We start from the raw sequence: 17,373 nt of genomic DNA, 5'->3' as shown, positions 1-17,373 counted from the left end.
GCAGCCAGTGGAAAGGGATCACAGACTGAAAAGATACCACTGAGGAAGGGAAAAGGCACGAGGAAGGCTCACTTCTAAATACGTGATAGCAGCTGACTCACTTCTGGTCAAAGCACTGAGCTTCTTGATTGACTATTGGATTGAAAGAGCAATGCGATTGTGTCTTGAGTTGATTTCTATGCATACATTTGGAACTGTACCAAATGAGTTGGAACCACCACAAGAAAATAAGTGCTAGAAATGATATAATTCAATACTGCATTCTCATTTTGTAAGAAAAGTAGCAAGTGTCTAAGAGATGCATTAAAAACATGATTTGAGTATTTTCCCACAGATGTTTGGTTCAATGATAAGAAAGATGTCAAGGGAAAAACTTATTATTTCTAATATATGTTGCTTAGGAATTGTGTATATTGCCATGGTTATACTCTGTGTGGCAAAAGATTATTTCTCAGGAGTATAAATTGAACTAGTTGGATACATACATAATAATTACATTCTTTCATGTTTAATCCCTTACACGGTTGATTCAACAACTACAAGCATCATAAAGAAATAACTTTTGCATGTTTCCACTGAAATTTCTATTGATATTCTGGCATTTGGCATTTTGTTTAAAAATATTCCGCAACAGAGACAATCATTACAAAAGGTGCTTTATCAGTAGAGATGAGGTGTTAAAAAAAGAAAGGCTAAAGGGGAAAAGATTAAGACTAATATTATTGGATGATAACTTGTAGGTTATTTTAATTAGTCAGCATTTTAAAAATCTAATAGAATAAAAATAATAAGCCAAAAATTAACCATAGTACACAGCAAAAGAAATTTCTAGACTATAAAGAATTTAGTCATATATGCAATGTGGGCATGCTTAGTCACTCAGTCATGTTCAACTCTTTGCAGCCCTAAGGACTGTCACTCACCAGGCTCCTCTGTCCATGAGATGTTCCAGGCAAGAATACTGGAGTGGGTTGCCATTTCCTTCTCTATGCATATATGCAGAAAATATCTTTATATAGTGCAAGTTATGAGATAATATTACCAAAATAACTTGAAAAACCATGAGTTTTAAATTTCAAAGTACTGCATGGATTCTCTTCCTATGCATGGAAAGCTAAGAGTAGAAACTGTCTTTATACAAATATGTTATACTCATGTTGGTTTATCTAGAGAAAAAGAATAGTGATTAAGGCCTCCTTTTCCTCTTAATTAAAAAAAGCATTAAAACTTTTAATAATAAAAATTGCATATTAATTGGTTGATATATCAATAGAGGAGATAAGTGAAACAGAATAGATTACCTTGAAATAAAACCTAGTACATGACATAGAAGCTTAATATATAATAACTGTAGTAAATGTTATAAACTAAGTAAATATCATAAGCTAAAGGTAATATGACTGTTCAAGAAATGATGGGATATTGGAATATTGGGGAAAAATAAAGGATAGATGGATATGTTGGATGGATCACACTTGAAGAAATCCATTTCAGATAAGACAAAATGTTCAATGGAAAAAAATCAAGGAAAAACAAACAAAACATGAGTGAGATTTAAATGATCTAGGATATAGAAACAGTTATGATATAAAAGCAATATACAGAAAAAACTTTTAAATGGTTACATTTAAATGTGCTACTGCTGCTAAGTCACTTCAGTCATGTCCGATTCTTTCCAACCCCATGGACTGTAACCCACCAGGCTCCTCTGTCTATAGGATTCTCCAGGCCAGAATTCTGGAGTGGGTTGCCATTTCCTCCTCCAGGGGATCTTCCTGACCCAGGATCTAGCCAGCATCTCCTGTGTCTCCTGCATTGGCAGGCAGGTTCTTTACCACTAGTGCTACCTGGGAAGCCCCACATTTAAATGTAATAAATATTTAAACATTTTACTTATTAGTTACTATATTTAAAGTCAAAGTTCTATAAGTTGAATCATAAAGAAAAATTTATTTATATGAAAAATTCAAAAATGTTTACAAAAAAAAAAAACAGGATATAAAGAATCAGTGCCCATGATAAACAAAGAATTATGTTGAATCATGACTATTCATGCCCCCACGTGGCATCCACACAGCTATCTGACAAGGAAGAAGTATTAAGCCTCTTGTGTGAAATTGGAACTTAAGGAAGTTTAACTTTTGCTTTTCATTTAACAAAGATTTTTTATAAATAATGATACAATGCTGATTAAGTGTTCTTAATTATCACTATTGGGAAAGGAAATTGATATATGTACCCATTTTGGAAAGCAACTTGGTAATGCAAAAAGAGGCCTTTTAAAATTTCATTGCCTTTGGCACAGTAAAAGGCTCTTTTATCAATCTTCCTAAGAAAATCATTGACTATGTACTAAGATTTACATATTAAATACATAAAAACCAACATTATTAGACTAAGAAAAACTGGGAACATTTTCAATGTCTAAAAGAAAAATGAGTACATACTGATGCACCTACCCAGTAAAATATTATACCACCATTAAAAATGGTATTAGATTTTAAAGATCTAGGAAAATAACGACATGACATTTAAAAAGTGAGATAGATCTAGATAAAAGAAAGAGTTAAGCTTGACAAACAGCAAATCTAGATGGCAGAGGAGACTTTATAGTTTCTTCAAACTGCTGCGGATGCAGCAATGAGTGACACAGGAGAAACTGCCAATATATAATCAAACAAGTAAATACATATTAAAATGCCAGGGTTATGAAAAAATGCCTCTGTATATTTACCTCTACTAATACACGCATGGCACAAATACACACACAAATGGGACAAAACAAAACTATCAATAACAATGAGTACTTACATTTGATCTAATCATGAGATGATAGCTGACTTTAATTTCCTTCTACCTATTTTGATATTCTAAAATAATCATCTATTATTAAGATAAAAGGAGAGAGACTATAGACTGTTACTGAAAATACTATGAAAATCATAAAGTTTTACTTTGATATTTCCTGGTAGGGTACAGAAGACATAAAAAGAAATTTTCTGTTCTATCTCTTGACTAAATCATTTGACCACAACTACATATGGAAATTTGTGTCCTAGCCAGTTAAAAATGGAATAAACGAGGTGTGTTAGGAGAATTATGAGAACGAGATACAGGGTATCTTGTGTTCCTGGGTGCCCCTGGAGTAGCCATGTGAAGTTGGGGAGGCCAGATTGAGAGGTGGGGGACTTCTGGGAGGAGTTGCTGTAGAAATGGCAACTATGCTCCAATAAAAATTAACTGAAAAAAAGAAATAACAACAGTAGGAACTGAATTAGCACTATCTTTTAGAGAACAGGAAACTGCCGCTCTGTTTAGTCACAGAGTTGCATCATAAATTCGACAGTTTGAAAGCACCTACATATTCAAGTGAAAGCTTTCTCCCTTGCTGCAGTTCAGAGTTCAGGTTGTGGCTTGGCAGAAAGACAGTTTCATGGCCCAGACAGAGATATCACTGAGTTTAATTTGCAGCTCCATTCCACCCCCCATCTTTGCCACTGGATCCCCTCTCCCTGGCGAGATCACATGGCATTATGAGGATCAGTAGCTAAATACATACATTTAAAACACATTTAACCTTTCCTCTATCAGACTCCGAGCAGCTATAAAACAGTCTTTTAGAATCATGACCTCCTTTTGCTATCTATCTCATTCATTTTTTTTGTCATTTTCTGGCTCAAAGAAGAAAAAAAGAATTAATCGTGTCTTCTATATCAATTTCTCTTTTGCCTGCCTCAGGCCAAAATAAAGGAAGTGAGATTTTGACTGTTTGACAATATCAATGCAGGGAAATTAAATATTGCCCCTCAGAGAGACTTCAGAGCTCTTTTAAGAACTAGTCTATCTCTAAAGATTAGTTAGAGAAAAGTTTTTAAAAACCTAACCATTTCCTTATAATGGCCTAATATTCAATATTTCCTAATCATCAAGTTTCTGTTTTGATTTTGCAACTAAAAGACCTTCAATAAACGACCTGGAAGAGAATACTTAATTCAAGTAGCCTGGGACTTCTTTGATTAAGTGTGTGAATAACAGTTTTAGAAAGTCGAATGTAGGTAAATGTTAATATATTTGAAAAGCAGTTTTGTTCTCTTCTCAAATGACATACAGGTGATTCCTAATGATTATATTCTCCCCTCAACTGTTAACAATTTTAAGGCTACAATCTTGCCCTATCCATCTCTTAGATTTGTATTCAAACATTATTGCTGCTGCTGCTGCTGCTGCTGCCGCTTCAGTCATGTCCGACTCTTAGCGACCCCCATGGACTGCAGCCCACCAGCCTCCTCCATCCATGGGAGTTTCCAGACAAGAGTACTGGAGTGGGGTGCCACTGCCTTCTCCAATTCAAACATCATTACCTGTTTAGAAAGAGGACTGGAAAGGGATCAAGACTGAAACTCCTAAATACAAGCAAATTAATCCACCAATCCAACAACTGACTTCAACTGTTTTATCTTTACAAGGAAAGGGTTGGAAATTTTCATGGCTACTTTCCTTCAAGTTCTAATACCCCAGGCCTTTGTGGTTTATTTTTTCAAGGTCAAGTTCAATGTGTTGTTAATTGTGACAGTGAGTTAGTCTAATAAACTGGGCCACAACAATGCCAATGTGTGAATGGAAGAAGGTAAATGGGTAGAGAACTATTTTTACACAGAGGTTACATGAAAATTGAAATAATTTAGCCCTTTAGAAATATTATTACATGCTTTGCGATCTATTGTTGAATGAATGACCTTGACTGTACAATATTGGAAAAGAAGAGAAAATGACGTCATGAAAGGCCAAAGGAGAGACGATTTAGACACTTTAGGACAGCAGATGCCTATAAAAAGCTCAGTGTGATAGGCAACCTACCAGGTTCTGGAAACAACTCAGTTTAAAAAAATCATGCATTATAATCGCTAGTCTCTTTCTCATTTTATAGTACATGATTGTATTATAAGCTTTACTTTTTCACATATTATAAAATATTTGATTGTTATGTCATAGACTTAATTTCATAAATTATCTTCCATATAATATAGTATATCCTACCATATAAAATATATGGTGACTCTGATGGTAAAGAATTCACCTGCAATGCAGGAGACCTGGGTTTGATCCCTGGATTGGGAAGATGTCATGGAGAAGGGAATGGCAACCCACTCCAGTACTCTTGCCTGGGAATCCCATGGACAGAGGATCCTGGGGGCTACAATCCAGAGGGTTGCAAAGAGTTGGACACAGCAGAGCAATTAAGCACAGCACACCATATAAAATAGTGGCCTTTGTATTTCATCACTGCATTCTCGACAAATTTGCATCAGTAATGATTATTGTTAAGCTTTTGATACTTCTATCTGTCACGTGTTTATAATTTTAAGAGAGGAATAAAGAATACCTAAAAGTGGGGTATGAGAACATGGTACAAGAGTAAATAGTTGCAAGAATCATCTGATGTTTAAAAGCTATGAGCTAGCCTCCTTAGAAAACCGATGAAATACTACATGTCTTTGAAAAACAGCCTCTGATGTCAGAGATCAGAAAAGCCTAACTCTGAGACTGAGATAATTTCTGCTTCCCATGGCAAAGCATTTCAAACAAGGGTGTCTTTTACCTTGTCATAATGGATTGCAAACCCAACAATTAAGTAGTGCAAAAGAAAAAAAAATACTTTGCCCAAGTTTACAAATCCTGATCTGATAACCCTTACTGGATTACAAAAGAGCTGATGACATGGTGTTTGATGACAACAATAAAAAGTAAGTGGCCTATCATTAAATAAGCATCTACTATGACCAAAATAATGTCAGACACATCGGTATATTGTTTCTGATTGTCACCAAAACTTTGCAAGATAAGCATATGAATACCCACTGAACAGTTGAGTAGAAGAATGAATATACATTTTTGAAAGTCTTTACAAAAAAAACTCTCATTCCTTAGGTAGGAAGCATACAATCCTAAATAAATCAATAATTCTAACCTAATTATTGTAAATGTCTAACACTTAAGATAATAGAGCTATCATATATGTGATAAAATTAGTAAACAGATCCAGGGTTCATCATCACATTTTACTGATCATCCTAACAAGTGTATTAACATCTATATTCCTCTTGGCACACTCCACATATCATAAGATCCTGTGGTTAAAGTGGTCCCAATGAGTCAGTTTTCAGAGCTTGTATCTCCCCCTATATCTTCAGGTCTGATAAATTCTCACATTGGGATGAGGGTGGATGCCAATTGGGCTTTACTACCCCTACATGTCCATCCAAACTTCTTACCATTTTCTAAAGTAACTCAAACACTTCAGTCCTGTCCAATCTCCCAATCACTATGTGATCTAGAAACTGGTCACAATTGACACTTTTTCTTCCTCAGAGAGGTCTCATAAGTTTCATCCCTTGGCCATGCTCCCCAAACACCTTCTACTTGTTAACCTAGGTACTTGCATGTCATCTATAAGAATCACAGAACATACTGGAGTTGGCAGAAAATTCAAGATTTGCTATTCTACCCTTCCTTTTTTTGCACTGAGACATCAAAGGCTCAGAGAAGATAAAGGATGCAGTTACAGACACAAAATCAAGTATCTCCAGAACCAGACTCGTCATCACTTACTTCAAGTTCAGAGCTTTTTCTACACCAGTGTGAATCTCACTGTGCCTAGCAGTGCTAACTGCCTCCCAGCCCAACTTTTGTCCTGTACTGATATTGCTATTTTCCTTGCCTCCTTACACTCGTTTCCCCTAGAATCCAAATGTTTGAATATCAGATTTTTTAAACCCATCTTATTTAAATACTTCCAAACTCTGATACAGGATTTCTTTTTTTCCAACTATTTTTTTAATTAAAAGATAATTATTTTACAATATTGTGATTTCTATTTGACCTTAAAAATCTAACTAAGGATTTCTGGATTTCATCTGTCTTCCTAGTATGTGACAACTTCCCCAATAATATAGACCTGTGATGCTGTATATGCTTCCCCACATTGGTTCCTATATATTCAGTAATCTAAAAAGAGAATCTTTATATTATAGAACTGGAAGCAAGTTTAGGCAATGGTTTCTCTGATTTTTTTCAACCTGAATATCTAAATCATTGTGGCTAAATGATAACCTGTTTAGCTTGATTTTGATCATTCTAATGCCTAATCAAATTCTCTTTGTTTCAACACATATCAATAGAAATTGTATTCTAAAATGAACCCTCTTCTCATTTAATTTAGCCTCAGTTGCTCTTTTATTGGTATGGAGAATAAATGACACCATTTTTTTTCATTAAAAAAGACAATTGTATAATTTTCAGGAGAGTTATATGTAGACTATGCTGATTCAGTCTTTTTCTCTAAGTAGTTTGTTTAGTCCATATCTTTAGGCTTGGGAGTAAAGAGATTAAGATGCTATTTGATAGAATTTTCTGCCACGTTTTTTTCACCTTGTCTGACTCTAGCAATGGTTCAAGTCCAGGACACAACTACCTTTTCTAAGGTACATATAGCTGATTCACTTCAACGTACAGCAGAAATGAAAACAACACTGTAAAGCTCCAGTGTTGTCAATTGTACTCCAATTAAAAAAAAATCATATAAAAGAAGAATGAAATGTGACTTCTTCGATTGGAATTCTCTTCAAACTGTATATATGTCACAAAAAGAAAATCCACTGAACATGCCACCAGGGTCATCCTCCCCGATCACTGCTTCATGTACACCAAAAACATTCAACATACCCCTACCCACCCCATCCCATAGGGCTCCTAGATCAGGTCCTAAATTTTTGTAATGGAGGATAAAGCTCACCTCACGTCAGCACCCACATATTAACTACCACTGGGTCTTCTTATTCATCTTCACAACCCTTTACTTTAGCTAAAGGAGTCCACACAATATTCCCTAAAACCCTATGCCCATCTGCTATCAGAGATGCCCTCACTTCTCTATTCTAGCCTTCCAGGTTCTGCCCTTCTCTAAACTTCCTCTTTCAGAGCCAAGTTACATCCTTAGTCAGGCATTACACCATCACCCTGCATACCCATGGGTCACATCTGTTTTGCCTCCAAGGAGAAGAGCTGGCATTTGAGAAGAACTCTGATGGATGGAACTAGAGATTATAATACTAAGCAAAGTAAGACAGAAAGAGAAAAATACCAGGATATCGCTTATATACAGAATCTAAAATATGACTCAAATGAGTCTACCTGTGGAATAGACTCACAGACTTAAGAAATAGATATGTGCTTGTCAAGGGGGAAGGGGGAGGAGAGAGGTGAATTAAGAGTTTGGGACTAGTAGATGCAAACTATTATATATAGAATGGATAAACAACAAGGTCCTACTGTATAGCACAGGGAACTGTATACAATTTTCTGTAATAAACCATAATGAAAAGAATATTAAAAAGAATTATATATATGTATACTTATATAACTGAATCACTTTTGCTGTATACCAGAAACTAACACAGCACTGTAAATCAACTATACTTGAATTTAAAAAAAAAAAGAAAAGTTCTGGAGCCAGAAAAATAGTCCATTATTATATCAAACATGGATTATAATCCTAGTCTTCTCATGTACTAATTACATGGCCACGAGACGTTAATTCACTTCTATGTTCTTTTTCAACTGAAGAATGGAAATAAGACACATTATATTGTTAAAAATAGTGAAGTGTTACCCTGAAGTAATCCATCTATTACTTAGATAACAAGTATCATATTTTCAATAATGCATTTTTAAATTAGGTGAACATTCACACACATACATACACACCTTTCAGGGCTAAACTAGTACTTGTGTTCTATTTTGTGTCAATTCCGTAGTTTCCTCTCTGGAAATAAAAATTTCAGCACATGATACCAGCCACTCAGATCAAGAACCTGTTTGTCAGATTTCATAAAGGAGTTTCTTGGGAAGAGAGGGAACCTAAAAATAGGTGACTGCACTGGAAATACAAATAGTCCATCCATTATGGCAGCACCATTGGCCAGTGGAGTGATGAGGACAGTATGGGTGTGGGTGTGCAAATATTTGGTTCAGACAGAAAAAAAAAAAAAAAAAACCTGCCAAGAAATTCATTCTGATTAAGATGCATGAGCTTATTACCACCTGAGGGAGGTTAGAAACTATTAAATAAAAAGCAGTTCTCATCATCTTCTGAACCCTTTAACTACTAATAATTGGGCACTTTGCTGATGGTGCAGAACAACTTTCCAAGCTGATTAATAGGTCATGTGTGTTGAAAAGGCACCTTTGTTCATAAAACAATTATGCGAATCCTCTAATTTTTTCCAAAGATTATTAAATATTCTAATCTTTGAAGAACATAGGTTTGAGTTGCAGATGGTATTTGTATATTACTTGTCAGGCTCTTTAACATTTTTTTATTTTCACATATTTTATCCTTACAACCCCATGGGAACCGCAATATAGGGATTAATACCCTCTATTTAAAGGGGGGTTAATAAAGATTCAGAAGAAATTTAGAGGTCTGACCAAGGTGAAACATCTCATTAAGAGGAGACAGCATTAGAATTTTTATTCCCTGAGCAAATGCTATTTTCAAAGATTCAGTAAGTAAATATTTTTATAGTTCATAAAACTGAAGGAAATGTTGCTTAACTGGAAAGTCTCAACTCTACTGGGTTCATTTTAGATGTTTACATTATTGGAATACATTTTTAGCTTACACCTATACAGATTCAAAAGTTGCTCATTTTCCTGAGTAGATCGATAAGCTGAGTCAATGTTTGAATACGACTAGAACAAAACTGTCAAAATTATTTCAGGGCATGGCAAGCACACAGCTAGTGGCCTACTCACATCTTATTTCTTCCCATGACGAACAATATGGGATATCCATCTATTTTTGTGAGAATCTTAAACTCTGTTTAACGAATAAATGAATACCAAGCAGCAGTTCAAGAACTAGATATTAGTGTTCTAATAAGTTTTTACCTAGTATAATCCAGAATGTAAGATTTAGTTATGAGCCATCTTTTGAGTACAATCATTGATTTTCAAATCCAGGCATAGAGAAGGGTAGCTTATCTGCATAAAGCAGAATACTGATGATGGGAGCTCCTACAGTGATGAACTCAAAAGAAGGAGACAATCTAATGACCAACATTACTTCTAATTGCGGAAGGTATTTCCTTTCAGATAAGAGGATTCTAACTCTGCAACATCTAGGGTTTGAGGAATTAAATGACATTTGAAAGTGTTGGTGACTTAGTCATGTCCGACTATACGACCCCATGGACAGGTGCCCGCCAGGCTCCTCTGTCCATAGAATTCTTCAGGCAAGAATACTGAAGTGGGTTATCATTTCCTACTCTAGGGGGCACTTCTGATCTGGGGATCAAACCTGGGTCTCCCTGCATTGCTGGTAAATTCTTTACTGTCTTGAGCCACCAGGGAAGCCCCCAAAGGACATTCTTGTTGTACCTAATAAAGTCAAGACATTTGATCCACCCTATTTATGCCAGCCAGCCAATTTATCAATGTTTAAAATGCTTATAGAAATTAGCATGTTGATAATCAACAGATGCAAGTAAAAAATATTGGTACCCCAGTTCAAAAAGGCTACAGTAAGTTTCCCAATGTTTCTTATATGAATTTTATCTGTTTAAAGATATGGAGGAGATTCATATTTGGTAAAGCCTTAGATTAGACAGCATGCAAAGTCCCCCTCCAGTTCTGAAATTCTTTGATTCTATTCATCATACCACTTGAGGTCTCTTGTTTTACATATAATTAATGGGAACAGAAACATGGGGTAGAACCAACACTATTGTTCCTAAAACATATGTTTATGGATTTAGACTCAAAACATAAACTTCAAAAAAATTAAAATTCAAATTTAGAGACAACTAAATTGAAAGGACATAAAACAGTCAAAAGCATTCACCTTCAGATTTTTGCCTCATAATAGGGTTCGAATCCTAAAAATTAAAATATTCTAAATATCTTCCACAAAGCACATGAAGGATTAATATCTGTCTTCTTTGATTACTGCTTGATAAAATATTATAACATAATCCTGTAATTTCTGCACCACTTATTTGACACTTTAGCCTTACATGAACAAACTGTGTTTGAGCCAAATTTATGCATATGTGAAGCTGAGAAATGCGAAAATTGTGATCGCAGGGTACATCAACCTCATGTTCCATTAGAGAGAAATTTTTAGACCGCACAAAGGCAAGGAGGAGTAACTTGGTGACCTTGTTCTCTGAACACAGAATCATCTCTTCTCTGTGTCATTTGTACAAATCCTGATCTTTTGTCTGCCTCAGTGGCTCAACCAGCATAATTATCCTCCTACTCTGAAAATAGTTAAAAATACATCTGCCAAACTTTTTATATATATTTCCAGAAGAAATACATAAAGTAGAATGATTTCAATTTAGGTTTCAATTATTTCAACAATTGAAGAGAAATACTGTCACATATTAAAATAATCCTAGCAATGCTTTATTGCCATTAATAAAGAGATGCCTCATTTTGCCAAAGAAATCTTTGTAAACTTGGGTATAAACTCAATTTTACAAATTAGCTTCATTAGGAGACATCATGTCTAAGAAGCTCATGTGGCAAAGACTTTTACAAATTAATTCTGCTTAATAATCCGTATTTTTCTAGATACATTTACCTATAGTGAGGTAATTTTCTGTGAAAATTAGTTTACATACCTTAAGAGCATATAACATTTAAGTATTTATAAAAGACACCTTGGGAATACTCTAAGAATGAAAACAATATTACTTTTTAATGTTAAAAAGATCACAAAACAATATTACTATAATCTGTGCATATATACACTATATGCTATTTTCTAGCAACTATTACATTAGAAAGCTAGAAAGCATTTAAGAAGACTTGTCTTTCATAGAAAATTACATCCTTTAAATGCCAAAATGCAAGACAAAAGATTTCAAGTCAACTTTTAATGTTTTGTCATGCAATTTTGCTTCAGCATATTTGGACAATTTTTAAATTGCATTGTTTTACCATGACTTTAATCATATTAACAGTTTCGTATGTCCTATAAGCAATAGGCATATAAAATCATAAAATATTATTAACAAATGCCTTTACTCTGGCTTACTACAAATCAATAAGGATAAAAACATACATACTAAGAATTTAAGACTGCATCATTTGAACTGAATGTAAATAACATGGTTATGGACCATTTATGAACCACTCTGATCGATCCCAGGACCTTAAAGGTCTTTGGGCATTTTTCCCAAACCAAATTTCTCCTCTTCTAAATTATCATTGGTATAAGGTGTGATGACTTTCAGGCATCAATTCATACAAATTGAAAGCAGGCAAAGTATTAATTAAACTTGACACTCTGATTATTTAAACCTTCTATTAAAGCTGATTAATCATAGCATGTTGATAGCCTGCTCTTCAGTAATGACAGATGATATCAAGGCTTACTGACTTTCTCCAAGTCCACTATTTCCAACTCTTCAGAACAGAAGGAATAAATGAAGTGAGAAGAACACTGGAACAGGTCCAATAGACAGACTGACTAATCTCAGACCCCCAAGGTCAAACTAAAGCAATCCATTTCTTGGCTTTCATCAACACAAGACATGATTTATCCATCTGAAAGCAGGATTACAAACATTATACATCTCAATGATATGTTCTTTGCACCATGTAACTTTTTGAACAATGATAGATTGCACAGTTGCCAGAAAAGTAATGTCATGAAGCAAAAACTCATTATATTTTCAAATAAAAACATTTTGACTTTTAAGAACAACTATACACATTAACAATTATTACTATTGCACACTTCATTTTGGGGGGAAATATCATTTTAAAATTCAGATATTCCTTGGGACTATATATCACCTTAATGGTCCAAACTTTAGACATTTGTGCTCCTCAAAATATGATTCTTACTCTAATATTTATTGTTTGGGGAGCCAGTTACCATGCTATAAATAATTATTAAATGAAATAATTTTATATTACTACAAAATTTTAATGATATTCACTGTGTTTTCACATAAAATATTTAATAACTCCTAAAGATGGGAATACCAGACCACCTGATCTGCCTCTTGAGAAATTTGTATGCAGGTCAGGAAGCAACAGTTAGAACTGGACATGGAACAACAGACTGGTTCCAAATAGGAAAAGGAGTTCGTCAAGGCTGTATATTGTCACCCTGTTTATTTAACTTATATGCAGAATACATCATGAGAAACGCTGGACTGGAAGAAACACAAGCTGGAATCAAGATTGCCGGGAGAAATATCAATAACCTCAGATATGCAGATGACACCAACCCTTATGGCAGAAAGTGAAGAGGAACTCAAAAGCCTCTTCATGAAAGTGAAAGTGGAGAGTGAAAAAGTTGGCTTAAAGCTCAACATTCAGAAAACGAAGATCATGGCATCTGGTCCCATCACTTCATGGGAAATAGATGGGGAAACAGTGGAAACAGTGTCAGACTTTATTTTTCTGGGCTCCAAAATCACTACAGATGGTGACTGCAGCCATGAAATTAAAAAACGCTTACTCCTTGGAAGGAAAGTTATGACCAACCTAGACAGCATATTCAAAAGCAGAGACATCACTTTGCCAACAAATGTTCATCTAGTCAAGGCTATGATTTTTCCTGTGGTCATGTATGGATGTGAGAGTTGGACTGTGAAGAAGGCTGAGTGCTGAAAAATTGATGCTTTTGAACTGTGGTGTTGGAGAAGACTCTTGAGAGTCCCTTGGACTGCAAGGAGATCCAACCAGTCCATTCTGAAGGAGATCGGCCCTGGGATTTCTTTGGAAGGAATGATGCTAAAGCTGAAACTCCAGTACTTTGGCCACCTCATGCAAAGAGTTGATTCATTGAAAAAGACCCTGATGCTGGGAGGGATTGGGGGCAGGAGGAGGAGGGGACGACAGAGGATGAGATGGCTGGATGGCATCACTGACTCGATGGACGTGAGTCTGAGTGAACTCCGGGAGTTGGTGATGGACAGGGAGGCCTGGCGTGCTGCGATTCATGGGGTCGCAGAGTCGGACACGACTGAGCGACTGATCTGATCTGATCTGAAACAATAACTCCTTCCATAGATCCAAAGCCACTTTTAGAGAAGAAAATATAAATTATAAGAAACACCATGGGAACATTTTTTAACACTACAAATATAATCATATAACAGGAATTTTGCCCCAAATTTTAGTGTTTTATAAGCTTTAAAGAATAGATGAGACTTAAGAAAGAAGTCATGAGCTATTTGGATTCCATTATTAATATTCCATTAATTTCCCAGTGTATCTCTCATTTGCTACATTAAGGAACCGTTCTATAAGTCATAGTCATAATAGCAGTTCAGAAATTATTCCATAGAGCAATGTTAGTTAATTTGAAAGATTTCCACTGAAATTAAATTATATGTAAAGGGTAACTAATTGTGATCATGAAACCTTATTCTACATTCTGTATATTTTAAACCACATCACTACTTTCACTGATCTAAATTAATGATCTCTTTTTCTATCAGGTCACAATTTTAGGGAAATTATACTGCCCAGGTGGAAAAGGATAGTAAAAAGTATTGTATCTCCAGCTGATGATTCATTTCACCAGCTGCCAGAATGGTGCCCATTACAGCACACCTGGACACATGCACCCCTGACTGATTGGGAAGCACATTTATCTTGGCACATCACAAAGGAGATGGAATAATAATTATTCTCCCTTGTAACTAAAGGTATTTGAGAGCTGTGTCTCCCTACAAAATAATACAAATTACACAGCCGGACAAGGTCTGCATAATTTTACCATCTGTTCTCTATATTCAACCATCAATATTTCCCAAAGCAGTCTGTTTTTTTAAAACAATTATGAGTTTTAAAAGACTTGGATTAACTGTCAACATTTCAGAGGATTATTATTTTTAAAATTAATGCATTGAATATTGGTTGATAAATACATATTACAAATTAATACTTTCCATTAGGTACTTTCCATAGTACTTTTTATTAAGGGGATTCTGCAAACTTCTCATATTCTGATTCTGAGAAAATAAATGTGTTGTCTGAGTTTTACAAAGAATCTTCCATGCAAAAAAATGGAATATCTGAGTACCTAACATAAAAGAACAGAAAGAAATCAGAGGTTTCTTTCTTCAGCTGAAGTCTTGGCAGTTACTCATCATCTTAAACTAAAAATCTAGGGATCTGTACTCTTTCCTGAAAAGTTCCTTAGTTTAAGAGCTTAAAATATAATTTTAAATTAAAAATATTCTAGGAAGAGTTAATGAAATTTGCAGAATCATAATTTGCAATAAAAGACAACATTTCATCCAATGTAACCAGTGATAACAACCTTAGTCTTATACAAGTTTCAATATGGTATGAAATAATGTTTTTGTATTTCCTTCAAAAACACCAGAAAAAAAGAATTGCTTAGGACATTGAAAACTAGAAAACATTCTTATGGGAGTAACATTTTACCTTGTTCCAAAAGTAAGAATATAAAAGTATTAGCAACAACCAATTGTGTAGAGATCAAAATAACAGTCACTAATCTACATTCTTTATACATATCAACTCATTACTACAATCCAATAAGGCACATACTATTATTATGATTACTTTTTGAGATGAGGAAATCTCTTTGCAACAATGATGATGATGGAAAATCATTGAACCAATACATCAAAGTTCTTTAGTATTTGTATATCTATTGATCGTGGACATTATCTATGTGTGAAACTAAGGCTCTTTAAGAAAAAGAAAAGGGGAGAAAGAGAATCCTTGACTGGCATCTCTCTGACAGAATACATCAAAAATTCAGATCAAGCTAATAATGGCATAGTCTTGATATGCTTAATATGCACAATAGTATTATTGTATACATTGAAAACAAAACCTATGCTTAAATTATTAAATAACATTAAAAAAGAATATGAATTATCTCCATGCCACTGAGGTACCATGTCATAAATGTTATATTATGGGTTCACATCCAAACCGACAGTTTGCCCTTGTTTTCAGAAGAAATTATCTCTGATAATGGATTTTAGCAATAGGTCTCTTAAAATGTTTTTAGACTTAAGAGACAGCCATAAACCACAGCTATCTCTTTCACACAAAGCAAATTCAATAAATACTTTACATGAAACCTAGTAAGAGAAGTCTTTTCTCCACATTGCTACTTACACATGAATTATTAAAAAAAAAAACAACAGAGCAACCTATTTATCTCTGTAATCAATAGATTTAGAGTCAAAATGTAGTTTATCATTTCAGAGTAATGCTAGAAAAACTAGTTTCTGGTAAATATATGTTCTCAACCACAGTTCTAGTTATAAAGATAAAAAGATTGCTATAAATTTATATTTCTCAATAAAAGAACCTTTTCACATGTTTAAATTTGCATAAAGTAATTTGCATAAAGGTTACATCAGACAGTATGAAATACTGTTTTAACCTCAATTGCTGGGTCGGGAATATCCCCTGGAGAAGGGCATGGCAACCCACTCCAGTATTCTTGCCTGGAGAATCCCATGGACAGAGAAGCCTGTCAGGCTACATACAGTCCATAGAGTTGCAGAGTCAGACATAACTAACTGACTTAGCATGCACACATGCTGGTTTATGTGTCCAAAATTCTGACAACTCTGGTATTTGGCCAGATTTAATCAGCTTCTAATATACTTGCCGCCAGAACTTTAGTCTACCTTCATTTGAATTGTCAACCCTTAGGCATGTTCTCTGAAGTCCAGGTTACTTCATACTGACTCACCTTCGTGCTTGTTTCCCTTTCTTCAAAGTCTGTCCCTTCCTCTCCCTTTATCTTCTTTTCTCTCTCTCCTTTATTACCTAAGGAACACCTGGGGCTTCTCTGGTGGCTCAGTGGTAAAGAATATGCCCGCCAATGCAGGAGACATGAGTTCAATCCCCAGGTCTGGAAGATCCCCTGGAGAAGGAAATGGTAACCCACTCCACTATTTTTGCCTGGAGAATTCCATGGACAGAGGAGCCTGGTGGGCTACAGTCCATGAGGTCACAAAGGAGTCGGACACAACTTAACTAAACAACAAGAATCACCTACTCATCATCTGAGTCTCTGTATAAGCAACATCTCTCTAGATAATATTTCCTCCTTTCATCTCTGTGAGACTGAGAAAATAATCTACTGTGGTACCAATCACACCATGTTACAGTTATTTGATTACATATTTGACTCAATGACTAGACAATAAAATCTTGAATGCAAGTCTTATTCATCATGTAAGATGATGCTCAATAGTTGGAACATGGTAGATATTTAATAAAAGTCAGATGGATTAAATAGCTTCAAAATTCTGTCTTTATCTTACACTGTACTACTTCAATTGTCCTTCT

General features: G+C 34.9%; 1 protein-coding gene across 1 annotated transcript in view; it reads right to left on the bottom strand.

Annotated features, from left to right (window-relative positions):
* The window catches only part of SLC7A11 (solute carrier family 7 member 11), an 87,184-nt gene that overhangs the window by 36,186 nt on the left and 33,625 nt on the right, over positions 1-17,373 (bottom strand). The window lies entirely within an intron of this gene.

This window comes from Bos taurus, chromosome 17, assembly GCF_002263795.3.
Source record: "Bos taurus isolate L1 Dominette 01449 registration number 42190680 breed Hereford chromosome 17, ARS-UCD2.0, whole genome shotgun sequence".
Taxonomy (NCBI): Eukaryota; Metazoa; Chordata; class Mammalia; order Artiodactyla; family Bovidae; genus Bos; species Bos taurus.
Note: the sequence above shows the minus strand (reverse complement) of the source record. Positions and strands in the feature narration are given on the sequence as shown.